Genomic DNA, 21,736 nt, shown 5'->3' on the forward strand with positions numbered 1-21,736 from the left:
GCTCCAGCCAGTTCCCCTTTGTAGACCACACTACTTCAATGGCGTGTTGTGTTGGACTGCTACTATGGCACCATACTGAGGGTTTGTGTTGTGAAGTGTCTTTTAAAGAAATTGTTTAGCTTGGCCACTAAGCCTTTTGGGTTAGTTTGCAGAGGAACCGACCTTACATTGAATGTCTTCCTATGATGAGCGTGAAGGCCTACCACACAGGGGAGCTCTTTCATCCTTACTTACCAACTCTGAGCAAGACTCAGACAGGTTTGCTTCTGCGTGGAAGAACTTATTTCTTCACCTGATACATAAAATAAGGACGATAACATCAGTTTTAGAGATAAGCGCAAGATGCCTACATTTAAGACGAGAGGCATATAAACTAAGCATGAGTTACTTAGGTAATAAAATACAGATATTTGATTTTAAAATTGTAAAAAAGTAAGGTTTTTTTTTGAAACCAATACCTGGAAAAAAGAAAAAAAGTCAACCAATACCTGGGAAGGAGCCACAGCTATTGGGAAGACAGCATTCTGAGACAGTAGGGGGCTCCTCTCTGCTACTTATATCATCAGCTAAGAATTTTCATTTCATAGGGAATTGGTTTTACTTTTGGGTGAAGGTCACAATCCCTTTAACACTTGTTCTTTGTCTTGTACCCCACCATGTGCCATCTTGAAGTGATGCTGGGAAACAAGGTCATTTCTTGGGTTGGTTGCATTGTAGCTGCTTGTTGGTTTGTGTGGATCTATCTAGCTTCTGCACCTGGAGTGAGAATAGTGTTTGACAGCTTCATTGATACTCTCTCGTTTGAATCCATGGAGACCAGAGTTCCTCTTGGGTCTAGGTCATGTAAGTCAGCAACTATATAAATGTTCAGTGAAAATGAAAATATCTTCAAATGCCCCATAGAGAAAAGAAGAGCTTTGATGGGTAGTTCAAATTGGTTCTTTCTGTAATTTACTTTTTTTCATTTTCATTAGTGTCATTCTTACTTTTTTTTTTGTTCGTTTTTTTAAAGGTTTTATTTACTTATTTATTCATCACACACACACACACACACACACACACACACACAGGCAGAGACACAGGTAGAGGGAGAAGCAGGCTCCATGCAAGGAGCCTGATGGGGCACTTGATCCTGGGATTCTAGGATTACGCCCTGAGCCAAAGGCAAGCACTAAACTACTGAGCCATCCAGGGATCCCCCTGTCATTCTTACTTTTGACATGCTTCCTTAATGATGAAATTTATTATAACATTGTGTTATAAGCAAGATATTTCAAGTTAACAAGATATATGATACAGGAAGAATTGACATTGAAACAGGAAGCAAAGTAAATGGAAGAAATTACATATTTAAAACACTCCATAAATGGGATGGTCAGTTCCTGAATAATTGAAAGTGATGTATTGGACAAAACCTTTGGAGGTCATGGAACATTACATTTAAAGTAAAAATTTTAGGAACGCCTAGGTGGCTCAGCATTGGGTGTCTGCCTTTGGCTCACAGCGTGATCCTGGAGTCCCGGGATCAAGTCTCAGATGGGGCTCCCTGCATGGTGCCTACCTCTCCCTCTGCCTATGCCTCTGTCTCTCTCTTCTCTGTGTCTCTCATGAATAAATAAATAAAAAAATAAAGTAAAAATTTTTTTAAAAAAAAGGATGCTATAATTTTTGAGAATTATTTTATTATTTGTATTTTACAGGTGAGGAAAGTAAAATTTTGAGGGGTTACTAAATAGCTTAACTAAGGTCACAAAGCTACCTAGTGGTAGAGCTGGGATTCAGGAAAAAGTCTCTTTGGCTCCAAAAACTCTCACTTTTTTAGTGGTGCCTTCAGGAAGGGTGGGGGAGAGAGAACACCTAACAAAGAACAGGATACATTATAGGGTGAGATAGAGGGGATAAACCAGTTCAGGAGACCATGGGAAGTAGGCTTCCTGAAGGCAGAAACTCAAAGTCTCTTGGAACTTTTGCAACTCTCCCCTTTGCCTTGCTCCCAACCCAGTAAAATTGTAAGTTATTTACAAATGCAGTAGAAATATCTTAGCTACTTAAGAAGAAAACTAATTTTAAGGATGTCTATTACACTAAGAAAATTAATAGCACTTATTTTTCTCTGTTTTGCATGATTACTCAAATGGAACTAAGGCATTATGTATATATTTCACACTTTTCACTCTCTCTTCCCCTCCATTAAGTACTTAGTATCCCAAGATGCAGTATTATTAAATACATCAGTATAATTCCTTTAGACAGTTTACATAATTAATTTACATAATAGAACATACAGAGTATCGTCTGTTCTTCCCTTCAAATAACCAGTCTACATTTTATGTTATGTGAAGAGAAAAAAAATCAATAATTTCCTTTATTTATCTGAGCTTCCCAGATGAAGGCAGACTTAGTAAAAAATATATGTGTGAACTGGTAAATTCATCAACTTGATCACAAGTCTTTATTAATTGATACTTGTGACTGCAAACTATTTTTTTTTATAAAGGAATCAGCTTCCCTAAATTCTATTCTAATGCTAATAGCAAATAATATCATTGCTATAGCTGGGCTTGTGTTATCTTCAATTCCATAAAATGTCTCAGTAAGTTAGCTTAATTGTTAATAAATCTAAATTTAAATTATCCTATCAGAATGATTTATTAATTTAGATAGAAATTTAATTTTGCAATATTTCTTACATGAACCATTTAAGATCTAGATTGTCTCATGAACCATTCAGTATCCAAGTCATTTTAGAAGAGAGCCATAAACAAAATATGCAGTAACTTGGGCTTATCTCAGCTTATATTTAGGATGACTGAAAAAGTAGTGGTGTTTGCAGATGATGGGACCTATCTGCATTTATTGTATTCAGTACAAGAGAGACAGTCTGCCCATGCTAGATCTGGAGGGGAAATTGTTAAAGGAGTAAGTTCTAGAGAACAATCTAGGTGCATGTGTTACAGTTCAAAAATAGGGAAACAGAAAAGAGAAGGGAAAAAAATTCACCTGCAGTAGATCTGTATGGAAGGAAGACTCTGACAGGTGCTACAGGCCTGCCTATAACCCAGGCCTGGACCTGGACTCCTTAGTCACTCTGATTGGGAATGTATGGGCTGAACTGTATCCCTCCAGATTCATATGTTCAAGTACAAATACCCTCCAGTACCTCAGAATGTGACTGTTTGGAGATAGGGCCTTTAAAGAGTTAACTGAGGAAAAAATGAGGTCTTCATTCAATATGGCTGGTGTCCTAATAAGAGATTAGGCACAGACAATATAGTCATAGAGGGTGACCACCTTAAGACACAGTGAGAAGGCAGCCATCTATCTGCATGCTGAGAAGAGAGCTTTCGGAAGAAACCAAATCTGCTGACACCTTGATCTTTGACTTCCAGCCTCCAGAATTGTGATAAAATTAACCTCTAGTGTTTAAGGCTCCAGGCCTGTGGTATTTAATGGCAGCCCTACCAGAATAACACAGGAAACATCATTGGAGATGGCTGGAGAAGCTAGGCAATGAGGCCAAGGAGATATGGGCTCAGTGGGAAAACGGCCCACTTTGGAATTTTTATTTTTTTAAATGCCTATCAATTTTAGTATTTACAGCAGAGTGAGTAAACTCATACCTCTGAGAAAGGGAGATGAAATTCTTTGACTTTTCTGCTATCCCAGATTCTTCTTTTGAGCTCTCTCTTTTTCATTATCTTTCCCTTCCGCGTGTCTTTTTGCCTACATCCTTTCCCAGGTAGGCTCATGCCTACCAGTTACTATCCAGTTAACAAAGCTGTGCAGTATGTCCCAAAGTCTGTGGTGTATTGGTGAGCTTTGATTCATTTTGCACCCTGCTTAGAGTGAAGCATATATTTGCTGCTTAGTGAACTCTTCTCTTGACAGTGAGTTTCCATATGTCATATTACATATTTTCCATAAGTCCTGTATTTCATATTTCCCACAGACAACAGGATGAGAGCTAGCAAGACCTGAGCAAGGTGACCAGTGGAAAAATAGGGAAGAATGTTTCAGCCCTAAGGAGGATCTAGGGTGTTTTCTAGTGAAGCCAGTGCTTCCTGAGTCCTTATTATAAAAGGCTCAGGGGTCACAGGGAGGGTGTGGGTGATAACAGTACCAGGTGATGTGGCTACATCTCTGGGCAAAGATCTATGCAATAGTAAAGAGATTTCTTCAAAGAAAAAAAAAGAGATTACTTCTTGGGGGTGTTTAAGTTCTTTATTTAATAAAAATTAAATGTTTAACTATGGTAAAAATGACATAACATAAAATTTATTCTCTCAACCAATTTTAAGTGTTCAAGTCAATAGTGTTAAGTATAGTCACATTGCGCCTAAGTTCTTAAATAATGAGTCATATGGTAAAAATTCCACATTCTTACATGATTTTTGGCACAGATGATCAAAGATAGTCATTAGATTTTTATTTTAGAAATAATATAAAAATAGTCAAAAACATTCTAATGTGAAATTGATTTAATTGTACAGGAGTCCACAGACATAGCGTCTACTAGGAATAGGCTCTGTTTCAGATGACTGTGGATGTCGCAGTGAACAAGATAGACCAGAGCCTGTTTTTACTGAGCTCATATTTCTAGGGTGTGATGGGATGACGAGAAGGTTCTCAAGAACTGCAGAGGGTTGGAGATGTTACCATACTTGCAAGCCAACAAGTTAGCCGCTACAATTTCATGACTCCTGGGTTAGAGTCAAAAGAAAGTTTATTATTCATATCAATAGAAGTACCAGATAACCACTGTTTTTCTTGTGCTGGTTCCCAGACACCTCTGTGCCCCCAGGGCAATGTGAAGAGGGCCAGGAACTACCCCCACGTACAATGAGTTATCTTACAGGAGAGGGACCTTAAATTTGGGGAATCCGCATCTCTTCTAATGGGCAGTAAGCATGCCTGTTCTTGGCTTCATTGGGGGAGACACTATTTCGTTCTTTCTGCCTGTAAGCAAATCTTCCTTTTCCCCTGAAGGGAAGCACTGTCTCTGATTTCATAAGTTACTTGTTATGCAAACATTCTTGGAAAGATCATCCAGAAGAAAGGAAGCAATGCTTCTTTTGTAAGATGTGCAGAAGCATGAGGGACCTAAGGAGGATTGTCTCCAGCAGTAGGTAGGGTGGAGATATTGATATTTATACTGAAATCTCTATACAAACAGGAAGGAGTCAACTCAGGTAAATTTACATCTGCAGTGGTGGTTCCCAGCATCGGTGCCAGCAGTCCTGTGAAAGAATGAACTTTATATTACCTGGTAGAGTGACCCCGTGCCACATAACCAGTGTGGATCAGGACTTATATTTCCACTGCCCCTCACTTGCTGTGTCACTGGGCTGATTGAATAGCTTCTATAAATCCATTTTCTATAACGTAGAAATAATAAAAGCTACCTTTTAGAGTTAGTGGAAGAGTAAGTGAATAATGTTTGTAAAATACTTAGCATAAAGTCTGAATATAATAAACATTCAATAAATGGTATATTTTTATTTACTGAGGACGTTCTAGGTGTCCATAGGCTTTACTTACATCATTTAATTTAATCCTCACAACAACACTGCAATGTAGCTATTACTGTCCTCATTTTGTAGATTAGAAAGTGAAGACTCAGATTTATCTGAGGTTACCAGTTAATAAATGCTACAGCCAAATCCCAACACAGGTCAGTCACTGTCAAAGCCCACACCATTCACTACCCAATAGAGTTTGGTACTCAGTGCCTGTACTCTCCAGGAAAATTTCCCAGCTCTAAATCCACCTCTGCCATTTATTATCTGTGTGATTTTGAATAAAATCCTTCATGTAAAATATGGGAAGGATAATAGTATCTTTAGGTAATATGGTTATGAGGGTTACCTGAAATGATACCTACATAATCCTTGACAAATAGTAATGAAAACTTACATTTATTGATGTTTCTAATATTGGTTTTTATTGCTATTTCCATGACGATAATATGGTGGCAACGTTATTTATTCCAGATGGTCCTTTCCTTCTTGGAAACTTGGGTCTCAACATTCAGCCTCTGCGATAAAAGTTACTTGTTAGCTGTACATTAGAATGGTTTTGAGGAACAATAAATACATGGATTATAAAGTAGGGTAAGGGCTTGATACATAACCTCAGATTTGATTAGAAGAAAGAGGAAAACATAATGTTTTATCAGTATAAAGGCGAAATTGCTTTTCTATTCCATCTTCCATTTCTCCCATAATTTTGGTAAATTATACAGAACTGTAATTGACCCAAACAAATGGATAAAATGTCACTTTATTTGCTTTAGCTCATTATATACATTTGCTCTATGGATTAACTTACCTTACATACATTTCACACAGCATTTAACATTTATTTTGGAGAAAAAAGTGCTAGTAATAAGACTTCTCATTAATGCGTTCTAGTGAGTATTTGTCAGTGAAGTAAACCATTTAATTATTAATTTCAATAAAGAGTAGCATTGAGGGCAAGTCAGTAGGACAATGAAAAATTATCTTCCTTACTCTTTTTTTTAAATAAAGATTTTATTTATGTGTTTGAGAGAGAGAGAGAGAAAAAGAGTAGGGGCAGAGCGAGAGGGGAAGCAAACTCCCCACTGAGCAGGGAGCCCTATGTTGGGGCTCCATCCCAGGACCCTAGGATCATGACCCGAGCCAAGACAGACGCTCAACTGACCAAGCCACCCAGGTGCCCCTATCTTCCTCACTCTTTTTTTTTTATGGTGAAAAAATTTATATTTAGATTTATCACCAGCTGGACTCAGTTTAGATGATTCCAATTTTGTTGGCATCATCCAAAGGATCATAGTCAGGAGCCAGTCGAACATATGCTTTCTTGTCTCCATCAGGCCCGATCAAGGTGTTGACCTTGGCCACATCAGTATCATAGAGCTTCTTCACAGCCTGTTTGATCTGGTGCTTATTGGCCTTGACATCCACAATGAACACAAGTGTGTTGTTGTCTTCTATTTTCTTCTTGGCTGACTCAGTAGTTAGGGGGAACTTGATGATGGCATAGTGATCAAGCTTGTTTCTCCTGGGGGTGCTCTTTCAAGGATGTTTGGGCTGCCTTTGGAGATGCAGGGTCTTGGGTCGTCGGAATGTAGGTGACGTGTAGATCTTCATTTTTTTGTGACGGTGCACACCTGTCAACACCGCTTTCTTAGCTTTCAAAGCCTTTGCTTTGGCTTCGGCTTCGGAAGGGGCAGGGGCTTCCTTCTTTGCCTTTGGCGCCATCTTCGTGAAAGGGTCTTCTTCACTCTTTAGCTTCCAGAGATATATTGCTATAGGAAAGGATTATGACAAATGTCAAAAGCAATATGGTCTAGCGGGAAAGACCACACACCCAGAAGCCAGCCTACCTGGGTTTGCATCCCAGCTCTGGTGCTCACTAGTTGTGTGAACATGGTAAGCCACCTAATCTATAGGAGGTTCATGTCCTTTTTGGGAAAATAAGGATAATAAAAAAATATATCTTATGGAGCCGTTAGGTCAGCTGGGTGAGCTTATAGGTATATGAAGTGCTGAGAAGAGCCCCTAGTTCACAGTAATGTTATACAAGAGTTAGCTGTGGCTACTGTCCTCTCAGCCACCTGGCACGTGACTCATCTATACCATTGTCCTCAATCCTCATGTGCACAGACGTTGGGGCCCCTGATTCTGAGACATGGCTGCAGGAGACCCTACAACAGTGCCGTCAGTACCATGACTCAAATCATTGGTTAGACTGAAATTTTTTTTTTTTTTTTTTTTTTTTTTAGATTTTATTTATTCATTCATGAGAGAGAGACACACAGAGAGAAAGAGGTAGAGATGCAGGCAGAGGGTGAAGCAGGCTTCATGCAGGGAGCCTGATGTGGGACTCGATCCCGGGACCCCAGGATCATGCCCTGGGCCGAAGGCAGGTGCCAAACCGCTCAGCCACCTAGGGATGTCCTAGACTGAAATGTTTTGATTGGGTTTGTGAGATCTGGTATTGCTGAATGCTTTGTGAAGATACCCTAAAGAAATGTCTTCGAATTACATTCTCCTTTCCAAGTATTCCTTGTCAATATGCACGAGTATTTCTGACTTTCACAGCATTTACCATGTTGCCAATTAAATTGTTCATGTTGATGCTAGACTATTTTAGCTGAACTAAGGATTCAGTTTTAAAGCAATTTATAGCATTGTACTTAATGCTGGTCAATTGCCTTTTTATTAGTTTCCTAAATCTGATAGCACACATATTAAATTCCAGGGCCGCAGAAATTTGAAGCTGAATGTTCTTTATCCTCTAAACTGTTTGGCTAGTCTTGCATATTTGTTTAATAAAGAATGTTTTCTGATACCTGAGAACCTCTCCCAGTCTCTCTAGCATGCCGTGCCATCTTTCCACCTCTGGTTGCCCTGTCCTTGCTGTTTTCCTCCTCCCCATGCTGTTTTCCATTCTTTAAGCCTCCTTTAAATTTAGCTAGATTTACTCTCAGCGCACCTTACCTATTTTTGACTTTCTCTAGAGAGTTATTGGGAAATTTCTCACTATCTTATTCTCTGAGTTAATGGTGGCAAAACAACACATGATGAGATGAGCACTGGGTGTTATACTATATGTTGGCAAATTGAATTTAAATAAAATATTTAAAAAACAGTGGAAAAACATAACTCCATTAATTTTCTTAAATTCCGGGATCCCTGGGTGGCGCAGCGGTTTGGCGCCTGCCTTTGGCCCAGGGCGTGATCCTGGAGACCCGGGATCGAATCCCACATCGGGCTCCCAGTGCATGGAGCCTGCTTCTCCCTCTGCCTGTGTCTCTGCCTCTCTCTCTTTCTCTCTGTGTGACTATCATAAATAAATAAAAATTAAAAAAAAATTTAAAAAAAAAAATTTTCTTAAATTCCTTTTTCTTAGAAGGGAAGTAAGTGATTGCACTTCAACAACAATAAAAGGACATTTGTAAGGAAAAAGAATGGAAAAGGCTAAAAACTTGTTGAAAACCACATTCTTTAATAAATAGCAGTAGTAATAGTGCAACATTATGAGAACACTGATGAAGAAAAAAATTAAGGCAAAGGGGTACTTTATCTTTTTTTTCTGACCATTTTAATGATGAACCTTTGAGATGAGCTAATGTATCCCTAAGTGCTAACTGTCTGAAGCACTCCCTCCCTCCCAAAAAGACATTGATCTTGCCCCTAGGGCACTCATGCTAAATGGAAATTGTGGGGAAATATTCTTTACTGTTACCCCCCTGGGAAAGACTGGTGCTAAACCACAAAGAAAGACAACTGACCATTCTTAAAAACCCCAGAAATGAAAAAGAGTTTAATATTGTATTTATAAAATATAATTTTCCCAATTCCCTCCCCCCCAGACTGCTACACTCATTTATTTTTTATTTTTATTTTTTGCTACACTCATTTAAATAATTTACATGTTTTCTAGAATCTCCTAAGACCTGTACCTGCTGTTTTGATGCTTTCTTTTTAATAGCAATAAGCTTGTGAAGGATCGAAGCCTCTTGAAGAGTTTCAGGCTGTGCCAAAAATCCTAATCATGTGTTGGCTGACTACATACATTTGTTGAATTTGTGGCCCACAGTAGCGTGAAATAAGAAGCAAAAGCCTGTGTAGTCATTCCGCGTCTCTTGACCAGATAAACTACTAGTTCCTTGGGTCAGTTAGAACAATTATGAAAACGCCCAGCAGTCAGACAAACAATTTTCTGCTAGCATAAAATTTTAAAAGAAGGCTGGCGACCCACTCTGGAAGGCCTTCAGTAGCTGGCCCCCAGATGGTAGATAGTACGGGACAGAGGGAAGGCTTGGCATTGCCTTCAATTGCTTTTAGCCACAGCTATGAGCAAGGGGAGTCCGTTACCAAAGAAGGAACCTGAAAGACTCAGGAATATAATGGGTGAGGAAGGCCTGCACTTAAGAGGCCAGAGCAGCACTGAGTGGTTGCACCCAGGTGCCAGCCTACCAGTAGGCCTTCCAGGGAGCTTACTGTAGAGCCGTAACATGATAGCTTAACATGCCCAACATCACAAATACAGGCGCGTTTTAAAACCAGGCGCAGAGGAAGAAAACATGTCAGAGCAGAGCGGTGTTATTTTTAATGGAGCACGTGTTTGTCTTGTAAGTGTGTCCTGAAGAGGGGAGCAGGTGTCTGGTTCCTGGTCACTGCTTCTGATGCACAGCGAGAGGCAGCCACTGGGTCTCCCACAGCTACTCACCATCTTTGATAATGCAGATGAAATGATACCCGTCCAGGGTACATGCATAACACTATCCTTCCTCAATATTTGTGTACAGTTGTTTTGAAAGTAAACTGTCCTTGGGGTGTAGATTTACGAGCAGTCTTTGGGGTTGAGCCAGGTCCTGTTAGGCAAAGATTAACAGCGCAATAAATAGAACTCGTGCACCGCTGTAAGATTAACACAAGGAAATGGCAAAGTTGATCTAAGGTCTACTCCTAAGGAAAAGATGAGCCCCACCCCTTTTTTTTTGTGGAGAGTAAGAACATGGATTTGTCAATAGTAAGTGAATAACCCTCGTGTTAGAGAGTTGTCAATATGAGAGACTCCATTTCCCATGTTCAGAAATAAAGCTACCTATTATTTTGGTAAGAAATGCCTAAATTGAAATTCTAAAGGGCATTATGAACTTGAATTAAAAAGGTAATGGATTTTTTAATAAGTTCTGGGTCAAGATGTATTATCAAACTATTTTCCATAGGGCATAGAATATACCATCTATCCTTTTTAATAATACCAGATCTAGCCTTACTTCCAGAAGCCAGCTGAGGCTGCCTGTCTATTGTAGTCTCTCCCACCATCCCTAACAATGAACAAATAACTGGAAGACTATGAAACATTTTAAATAGAACTGTCTCCTAGAGAAACTGTTACTGGCAGACACAGGCCTGATCTGGACCTGGGTAACTTGCTTTGGGAAAGAGAAGATCAATACAGTTTGGGAGTAAGTAGAAGAGGGAAATATGAAGATGGATTAAGTCAATCATAAAGCACATGATCTATGCCCTGACATGCAGCCTTATTCTCTGAATGCTCTGATTTGGGATCATGCAGAGGATAATTCTCTGTGCTTTGAAATTCAAAAGGCTTTTAAAAAACTATTTTAATTATACAAACCATTTATTAGTAATGAAAGTACTATGTCTGCAAATCCTTAAAGACTGCAAAGAACTTAACCAAGCATTTGGAAAGTGGTCTGCATATTCTAAGGCGTAGATGAGCTTTCCTCTTCTCTGACATACAGTTTAGACTCAAAAAAGCTTTCAGCCATTCCTTCTGTTACTCTTAGCTGTCTGACTCTGCTATACTCTATACCCCTTCCTCTTGATCGTGTGCTCTGTTAGAGAATTTTCTTGCACCCACCCAGAAGCCTTTCTTGCATTACTGCTTGGTACTGGGTCCATGGACACTTCTATATGTGGCAGTGGAGGAGAAGAGGAGGGTAAACCTCAGGACCTACACGATAGCTGAACTCACCAGAATGAAATGTTCATATATTATCAGTGAAAAAGTAAATTATTAGCAGTTAATAAATGCACAGAAAAAAATTGCTTCGTGGCATGTTTAGATGCCCTGTGGTTGGGAGTGAATTAGCATGCAGTAGTGTCGTGATCTTCATAGCCACATTCATTTTACATGGTTTCTGATTAGTGCAGGAATTTACTTTATAATGTGATTTAATATGGGAAGCATAAATTCATTGTTACAAATTGTCTTCTGTTTTCTAGATTTCCCTAAAATGAAGCTCTCGGTAAGATAAAAGAACGCCTGCCTCTTTCATCACGGACATGTAGAGAGAGAGTGGATCTGGAAAACAAATTTATACTTTTTCTGGAAATGGGAATCACTCATAAAACACTTCATGAGTTCAAGGTCCCCTTGTTGCCATTGTGCCTCCTATTCATATGGACTGTGAACAACCCAGAGGTAGTTGGACTAGTGGCATGTTATTGGATGACTCTGCTTCAAATTTGAAGAATTTATGAAAACTCTGAGTGCCAGACAAAAATAGACATTAAAAGGGTGAGATTAATATTCAGCAATCACAATGTATAATTAAAGAGAAAATGAAATGAACTGTTTATGCAGGCATAGTGAGTTGCTTTAATATCACAATAGACCTGAAAGTCTGTGGCAAGTTTTAAAGATTTTGCTCAGAAGTGTAGAGCCCCTCTGAGGTGCTCTCACAAGTTATAACCCCCATCGACATTTTTATGCATGTCGTGAACTTGTTTACCAGCTGCACGTATGTACGATGTTCAGATGTCTCCTGGTGCTGCTTGTCTCCCTCTGTGCATCTTTGTGCACTATACATCCTCATTAATTTTGGAAGGAATTTTTAAAGAGTGTTCAACTAACACTTCTAATTAGTAACCGATTTATTTTTTTTTAGGTGTCGGAGTGCAAAGCTCATTGAAACAACCCCCAGATGGTTGGATTTTACTCTAAAAACAATTCCTGATAAGAAAAAGACTAACTGATGTTTTGATGTCTCAGTGAGTCTTCCAACTCAGTTAAAATTCTCTCCCTGCTGTCTAAACTCTGTTCTCCATCTCTAAACTTTAGACCTGTGGCAAACCAACCAGCTTCACTTTGTCTAAAAGACCATCAATCTGCATTTTATTGTCAGAGTCATAGCCTGGCTGAATTTGTATTGACATCCCCCCACCTTGCCCCCTCTACCAGATGAACTCTGTGATGATTTTGCAGGGCAGGGGTTGGGGGCGCTCTGTAAGGTGGATACTGTGTATGGGATGCTGGTGAGAAAAGAGATGAGCGAGCACATAGGCAACAAAGGGGGATGATTACCAATCACCTATGTGTTTTAGGAGGGCATCCTGGAATTTAGAGGGGAGGTTTAACAACTGGGATTTCCTGGTCCATGTAGGCAAGGAAGGCTGTCAGGGAGGGAATTATTTAGAGTATAGGGGGGTCAAAGAGGAGTGAGAGTTAAGAGATGAATAGTTGAGAGCAACGCAGTGAATCAGAAGTTGTCTTGATGCCGCTATTCTTTTCTCTCCGCTAAGGAAAGGGGCATCTTTTTATTTTCAAGTCTTCCTGCTACTAAGGGCATACTGATCTCTAGGCGTCTACTTTGGGATACCTATTCCCAAACTGCCTATCATCTCTTCACTCTTAGGTGGCTCAGCACCAGGTCCTGGAGAACAAGATGTGAGTTTCTCACCCTTTTGGCTCTTCCATTACCTCTGCTCCCTAAAACCATGGCTGCCCAGTATACTCTGCCTCCTTATCCTTTATTTTTTCTGAAAGATATTTTTAAAAGATTCTTATTTATTTATTTATTTATTTATTTATTTATTTATTTATTTATGAGAGAGAGAGACACACACCACAGGCAGCGGGAGAAGCAGGCTCCATGCAGGGAGCCCGACATGGGACTTGATCCCGGGTCTCCAGGGTCATGCCCTGGGCTGAAGGCAGTGCTAAACCGCTGAGCCACCTGGGCTGCCCTCTGCCTCCTTATCAACCACAACCAAAGCACCTTCCATTTGATAGTTATTTGATAGGTAATGCTTCTGCTCTCCCTCAAAAAAGACTAACTAACATGAAAAAAAAAAAGGTATGCTAACATGAAAACAAAAAAGTGCAAGTTGTCAGGAAAATTTGAGGAGCCAAAAATCCTCCCCATTCCAGGTAAAGAATATTTTAATAAAGGACTCGATAAAATAATGCCATTTTCTCATTCTTTTGTTTCCTAAAATTTAGTCATTCCCATGCAATATTCGGTATTTTCGCCCTATATCTATTACTTTTTTAATATTATTTTAAACTGACTTTTAAAGTTTGCATGGATTTTAATGAAAAGGAAACTTTAAATCACTCCCGTAAATGGAAAACCAATATTGTTTTCCTTAAGTAGAAGATATTACAGTCAATAGAGTAACACATGCCATTGAAGTTTAACTAGTTTAATGTGACATGCTCAGGGCTTCGAGCCTGAGGTTTATTCTTTTTATTAAAAAGGAGTATTAGTAAGAGTTAGGAATTCAGGTAGTATTAGAACCAAATTGAGAAATTCCCCTTGATTTTACCCACAAAGAGTAGTAGAAAAAATTTAAAAAGGGAATATTCCTCTTAATACTAAGTTCTATATTCGATTTTCTGTCCATATATCATTTAAAAAAGGATGAGATTAATATTCAGCAATTACAGTACATAATTAAAGAGAAAAATGAAACAAACTGTTTCTGCAGGCACAGTCTGCCTCACACTGATCATCCCCACAAGACTCTAAGTGATACAATTTTCAAGTTAGAAATGGAAGAACAAAATCTAAGGTGTTCTAGCGAAGATCTCACCCCTTCACATTAGCCCCATCCTCAGTTGGAGAGAAGGTTCAGAGAGAAGTAACTCTCTCATTCTTTTGTGTGTGTTATTTCAGCTGTTTCTGAGCAAACTGGAGACCCTGGAAAACTGACAAGAAGATGGAACATAGGGGATGCAACACTCAAAACTCAGGGAAATGTGTTGTGCACCTATTAAACATAAGATCTTTCAGTTCTAATGTGAGGTTAGCTCTATGTGAAGTTCTTTGTATTGATTTGTAAGTTGTGGAACTAACTTGTCTTTCCCTCTTGAAATCCCACAAAAATCAGTTGGTTAAAATACAGATCATGTTCTAAAAGACAGTTTATAGGGATATAAAATGCTGGGACAACCAGAAATCCCACATTTTAGATGTCAGGGCATTTGATCCATTTCTGTGAAGCCCTTTGACTGATTGAATGTCTAACTTTGTAAATTTAAGTGCCTTTTACTCTGGAGATCTGTAGTTCTTCTTTCAAAAAATCTTTTTAAGAAATTGAGAATTCTCTGAGTTGCTTGACCCTAGTTGAAGTCCATGGGGCAATCCAGGTTCTAGCCTTCACTCTATAAATGTTAAATTTATAACAACTTTCCGTCATGGGTGCGACTATGAATAGTACGATTTGGGGATCGTGAATTTATGAATGAACAGGCAGCTTTGAACTCCTGACGGGAGCAAGCACCATATGCCATTCAAAGGTAATTTTCCTTAGATTTACATTTCATTTATTCATCCTGTGCCTCTAATGCCAAGTGCTGTGTCAGGTCTTGAAAGGAAACATAACAGTGAATAGCAGTCCAGAGAAAGAACGATAAAGCTGACAAATGGTAGCCTCTTCAATAAATCACAGGTTCCACGGAGAGAAGTTGACTGTCAAGCCTACACATTAGAAAAAGAAATGTAAGAGGAGGAAAAGAAAACAATAGAAAGAAACTTGCAATGACTCAGTGAATGAGAAAAGTCCATCACAGGGAATCCTGAAAATACAATAACAATTATCATCAAATTTTATGAAGCAAAACTTTAAGAAATGTTTGCTAAACAGGTCTGAAAAAAATAAGAATGGAAATTATGTATAGTGAAGAGAAAAGAGACAATGTCAGCCTAGGATTCAAAAATGTCAAGGTTGGGCATTTTCAAACAAGGTGGAATTGAAGTAGGAAGTTGATGCGTACAAGGGTGGCTAAAGAGGTGGGAGGCAAGAAGGTCCCAATACATGCATATTCAAAGAGTGACGAGTTACATTTTCTTGTTCCGTTTTGCTTTAGGAAAATTCCCACCTTGTCCAGGTTTTGTGGTGTTTGATTTTTAAAGATTTAGGGACACCTGGGTGACACAGTGGTTGAGTGTCTGCCTTCGGCTCAGGGCGTGATCCCGGGGTCCTGGGATGAGTCCCACATCGGGCTCCCCACAGGGAACCTGCTTCTCCCTTCTCCCTCTGCCTATGTTACTGCCTCTCTCTGTGTCTCTCATGAATAAGTAAAATCTTAAAAAAAGATTAAAGATTTAGTGCAGCTTTCTTTAAGAGGAAAAATTCAAATATTATAAATAGAAAATTAAGCACGGGACGTTAGATGTTGTCTTTGACATTAAGGAGCCCTGTTATGTAAGCTTCATTAACCTCACAGTACATCTGTCTCTGGTCCCCTTTGGAGACTGGTACCCTTTGTGACCGGGAAGATAAGGTGGACTTTGGGCTGCGGCATGGGGCAGGTGGCCTATGATTCATCTTCTTGCATGAGGTGACTTGGGTCAGTGTATCCTCAGCACTAGAATGGTAAATGAGAGAGAGCTGTGAACCTGGAGTGGGCTTAGAAGATAAAGGAGTTATTTCTGGTGGAAGTAGTGATTATTGTATTTTAGAAGTGTGCAGGGATCAGTGAAGCCCCTCCTTTGTCTCATCTGAGTGGCCAGATATACTAGAGAGCGTGCTGGGTACTTGGGATACAAAGTAGAATAAATACTGAATGAGACTTGGTTTTGGGGATGGAAGGGGTGGGACACTGGGAGGAGAGAGCCAGAAGGAACCTAGAGTACCCCACCCCAGGAGGGATGGAGCCTTAAATTCATCCATTGTATGTATGTATGTATGTATGTATGTATTTATTTATTTATTTATTTATTTATTTATATTTTTTTAATAGTAAATTTATTTTTTATTGGTGTTCAATTTGCCAGCATACAGAATAACACCCAGTGCTCATCCCGTCAAGTGCCCCCCTCAGTGCCTGTCACCCATTCACCCCCACTGCCCGCCCTCCTCCCCTTCCACCACCCCTAGTTTGTTTCCCAGAGTTAAGAGTCTTTATGTTCTGTCTCCCTTTCTGATATTTCCTACCCATTTCTTCTCCCTTCCATTCTACTCCCTTTCACTATTATTTATATTCCCCAAATGAATGAGAACATACAATGTTTGTCCTTCTCTGATTGACTCATTTCACTCAGCATAATACCCTCCGGGTCCATCCACATTGAAGCAAATGGTGGGTATTTGTCATTTCTAATGGCTGAGGAATATTCCATTGTATACACAGACCACAGCTTCTTTATCCATTCATCTTTCAATGGACACCGAGGCTCCTTCCACAGTTTGGCTATTGTGGACATCGCTGCTATAAACATTGGGGTGCAGGTGTCCCGGCGTTTCATTGCATCTGCATCTTTGGGGTAAATCCCCAACAGTGCAATTGCTGGGTCGTAGGGCAGGTCTATTTTTAACTCTTTGAGGAACCTCCACACAGTTTTCCGAGTGGCTGTACCATTTCACATTCCCACCAACAGTGCAGGAGGGTTCCCTTTTCTCCGCATCCTCTCCAACAACCTACAGAATGGGAGAAGATATTTGCAAATGACGTATCAGATAAAGGGCTAGTTTCCAAGATCTATAAAGAACTTATTAAACTCAACAGCAAAGAAACAAACAATCCAATCATGAAATGGGCAAAAGACATGAACAGGAATCTCACAGAGGAAGACATAGACATGGCCAACACGCACATGAGAAAATGCTCTGCATCACTGGCCATCAGGGAAATACAAATCAAAACAACAATGAGATCCCACCTCACACCAGTGAGAATGGGGAAAATTAACAAGGCAGGAAACCACAAATTCATCCATTTAATAAACATTTATCGGCTGTTGTATTGTAGGAGCTGGGGATTCAGCAACAAAGAAAACAGCCCCAAAGCCCAGTCACATGGTATTTTTATTCTAGTGGAGAGAAAAGGGCAGTAGACAAGTATAAATGATAGATACAGACACAGATATGGATAGATACAGATGTTTACACATACGGGCAAATGCTGGTAAGGGCTATGGAGTAAAGTAGAATAGGTTGTCAGGGAATAGTCAGGTTGTGTGTGTGTGTGTGTGTGTGTGTTTGTGTGTATGTGTAGGGAGCTATTGGCTCTCCTATGTAGAATGGCCAAGAAAGAACGCCATGATAAGATGGGATTTGAAAAGGAATTAGAAGTGAGGAAGAGAGCACGATGGGAAGAACCTTGTAGGCAGAGGGAATAGCAAGTGCACACATCCTGAGGCAGAAGTGTGCTTGGTACGTCTAAGAAACAGGAGGGAGGTCAGTGGGGTTGAAGTGAAGTAAGCAGTGGGGAAGAGAGGAGGAGATAAGGTCAGAGAGGTTGCAGGAGCCAATCCAAGAATGCCTGGAGGTCATGGTAGATGCTCGGGTCTTTTCTCTAAGTGGGATGGGGAGCCACTGGAGGGAGTCCTGTGATCTGACTTCTGTTTTGAAAGCTTCACTCTGCTGTGTGAAGACTCTTCTTTAGAAGGGCAAGCCTGGAAGCCAAGAGCTCAGTTGGGAGCCTACTGGAGTTATCTGGGTGGGAGATGACAATTGCAGTAGGTTGGCAGCTCTGGGAGGTGGGAAGTCCTTCTTTCCTTCCTTCCTTCCTTCCTTCCTTCCTTCCTTCCTTCCTTCCTTCCTTCCTTCCTTCCTTCCTTCCTTATTTAAGAGAATGGGAGAGAGAGCAGAGTGGGGAGAGGCAGAAGGAGAGAATCTCAAGCAGATTCACCACTGAGTGCAGCGCCCGACACAAGGCTCAATCCCAGGACTCATGAGAAACCCACTGAGCCACTGAAGCGCCCCTGACGTGGTTGGTTTCCGATGACTCATCCCAGAAGAAGCTAGCAGAATATCCTTGCAGAGTGGATAATGCCACCAGAGGCAACGTTTCAGACCGAGCAACTAGAAGTTGCTCATGTGATGAGATGGAGAGAGCAATGCAGGAGGAACAGCTTGGGAGGAGGTGGGATGTTTGTACTGAGCGGCAGCTTGACGTCTCCAACAGACCTTGAATTGGGAATTTGGGAATAAAAGTGGGCAACTGGATGAGAATTTGGAATTCAGGGCAGTGGTTGAGGCTAGAGATAAATATTTGGCAGTCGGGGAGCATACAGATGGTACTTAAAGCTGTGAGATTAGACACAAAAACCTAGGGAATAAATATAATAGAGAAAAAATACATATGATGCATCTTTCCCTGAATCTTTGCCTGTAATTGTCATTGAACTTCTAGAGGTGAGGTTGGGCGTTTTTCTCTCTCCGTATAAGTATCTATGACATATGACTCACCCACGTCAATGTTTCATACAAGGCTTTCCACAATCTGACTCGTAGCTGCTCACTTCCCCAGTTTTAGTTGCAGCAAATGGCAAAAGTAACCTGCAGTTTGGTACCCTTGTGTGTATCTTTGCTCGTGCATTTCTTTGTGAAATGCCCACTCTGCTCCCAATCCCAGCTTCTCTGTCTCTGCCTGTCTGTCTGTCTCTGTCTCTTACACACGTACACACACATAACTCCCCCCCCCCCCCCAATACTCACTTCTGGGTGATTTAACTCATTTGTAAAACTTTGACTAAGTACCACGTCCTCCACAAAGTCTTCACCTCAACCCATCCCCAGATGATATGCCCCCTCATCCTGTGTTGGAAATAATTTTCTTACCCCATTGCATTATAATTATTGTCTCTTACCATTTGCCCGATTCTTGCTACAGAGAATACTCAAAGTATTTGTGAAAATGAACCAAAAGACTAAAAGAAAAGGTAAGAGAAAAGTGGCGAGTGAGCTAAATCTCTTGATCCCACTGCAGCAGAACAAAAGCAAAATCAAGCCCCAATTCAGTCAGAAACTACTGAGCTAAGTCCTTCCATGTCTTACACAGTGTTCTGTGCCCAGCACGATCTTAATGAATGTGAAATAACAGACCTTTAGTGATTGATCGATAGAAAAGAGGAAACAAATAGGAAAATAAATCTTTGTAAGAAGGAGGAGGAAAAGGGGAAAAGGGGAAAGAGGGGGGTGGTTCTATTCCGAGGACAAACTGGAATCTTCCTAACTGCAATCCATCTCTCATTTGACTAATGAGAGTGAGTCTCCTGACTAAAGGAATTGATAGTCTTGACAGGGAGGGGTGGGGGGGTTGAAAATAACTTACAAATATAAAGCTGTTTGAGTCAAAGAGGTAATTAATTGTTTTTTAAACAAACCTTGTGAGTTCTTTAAAATTCACTAACCCAATCAAATAATGAATTTCATAATTTTGAAATTGTTTTGAAAGAGTTGCTCTTTACAAAGAAATCTTAAAAACTTAGATTCTGTTAGTACCTACCTTACAAAAGCCATCATCTGTAAACTGCAGATAGACTAGATGTTGGTTGGATAATATCGTGTACACTGGTTGCTTTCTTTTTTTTTTTTTTTTCATGAAATTTCAAAAGTGAGCCTTTTTATTTATTTTTTAAATTTTTTATTTATTATTTTTTTATAAATTTATTTTTTATTGGTGTTCAATTTGCCAACATATAGAATACCACCCAGTGCTCATCCCATCAAGTGCCCCCCTCAGTGCCCGTCACCCAGTCACCCCCACCTCCCCTTCCATCACCCCTAGTTCGTTTCCCAGAGTTAGGAGTTTCTCATGTCCTGTCTCCCTCCCTGATATTTCCCACTCATTTTTTCTCCTTTCCCCTTTATTCCCTTTCACTATTTTTTATATTCCCCAAATGAATGAGACCATATAATGTTTGTCCTTCTCTGATTGACTTATTTCACTCAGCATAATACCCTCCAGTTCCATCCACGGTGGAAGCAAATGGTGGTTGCTTTCTTTCTTTTTATTTTATTTTATTTTATTTTATTTTATTTTATTTTATTTTATTTTTTTATTTATTTTTTATTGGTGTTCAATTTACTAACATACAGAATAACCCCCAGTGCCCGTCACCCATTCACTCCCACCCCCTGCCCTCCTCCCCTTCTACCACCCCTAGTTCGTTTCCCAGAGTTAGCAGTCTTTACGTTCTGTCTCCCTTTCTGATATTTCCCACACATTTCTTCTCCCTATTATGCTGAGTGAAGTAAGTCAGTCGGAGAAGGACAAACATTATATGTTCTCATTCATTTGGGGAATATAAATAATAGTGAAAGGTGGTTGCTTTCTGATGCAAAATGGCTTTGACATCTTTTATCTATTATGTCACTCAATTGAAATTCCTTAAGAGCGGGAACTTCATGTTGCTGTATGTCCTAATGCATGCTACATTGAAATTTGGGAATGGAATTGCATGATTTCAGCACATTCTTGGCTTCTTTGTAGAACATACATGCCGTTCCATAGTAATGCGTTCCAATAAGAGTACAGTCATGATTTATTGGCATTTTCAAGTTGCATGTGCTTTATCTCATCTCATCCTTACTGGATCCTATTTTATCAGTTGACAAGAAGCAGACATTATGGAACTTTAAGCAATTTGCCCAGGCTTAGAAACCAACTTTGTCCAATAAAAAAGCCTAAACTTTTTCTTTAACTACGCCTCGACACATTTACTCAAAACCTAAAATTATGTGTACCTGTCCCGCATCTATGCAAGAATTCCATTAGTTAGGAAACCGTAACTATGTAAGTATATTTGAAAATGTTGATTAAAATGTCAGTCAAGATTTTTCATTATCTAACATAAGTGATATATTGGAGTTATTACCTCAAATGCATATTAAATTTACAAAGATCACAAAAAAGCAGTTACAGTTGAATAAAGAAAATATTTACTTCAGATAGTTTACTAAGTAATAGAGTGTCATACCTATTTAACAACTAGGAGTATAAATTATGCAAATGTATAATACGAATATGCAAATATGCAGGTTTGGTAGCACATTTCATCTCTGAGAAATACAAATTAATAAAGAATAAAATCCTAATCAAATGTTTTCTTTTAGGCAATCGAGTTTCTAATGTTTTATTATTCGTCTCTCACCACCCAGGAAATACATCCAGTGCTTCTATTGTGATGAACTATAAAGTTGAGAAGGATGTGCTTTTGCTCAAGCTTGCCTGCGATGTCTTTCCAGCATAGTCCACTTAA

General features: G+C 39.6%; 1 long non-coding RNA gene and 1 pseudogene across 8 annotated transcripts in view; one reads left to right on the forward strand and one right to left on the reverse strand.

Annotated features, from left to right (window-relative positions):
• The window catches only part of LOC102152898, a 167,042-nt gene extending 150,654 nt beyond the window's left edge, over positions 1-16,388 (forward strand). For 2 of the 8 annotated variants that reach the window (XR_005361823.1, XR_005361824.1), the window contains 4 exons: positions 11,748-12,042; positions 12,413-12,515; positions 13,160-13,191; positions 14,423-16,388. This is a non-coding gene — a long non-coding RNA (uncharacterized LOC102152898). Of the gene's footprint in view, positions 1-11,747; positions 12,097-12,412; positions 12,516-13,046; positions 13,192-14,422 lie in introns of those variants that run through there. The other 6 variants (XR_005361818.1, XR_005361825.1, XR_005361819.1 and 3 more) reach the window with 5 other exon arrangements.
• On the reverse strand, positions 6,737-7,241 carry LOC106559011 (annotated as a pseudogene).
• Positions 16,389-21,736: the final 5,348 nt, after the last annotated feature.

The sequence above is a fragment of the Canis lupus genome, chromosome 7, assembly GCF_011100685.1.
Source record: "Canis lupus familiaris isolate Mischka breed German Shepherd chromosome 7, alternate assembly UU_Cfam_GSD_1.0, whole genome shotgun sequence".
Lineage (NCBI taxonomy): Eukaryota > Metazoa > Chordata > Mammalia > Carnivora > Canidae > Canis > Canis lupus.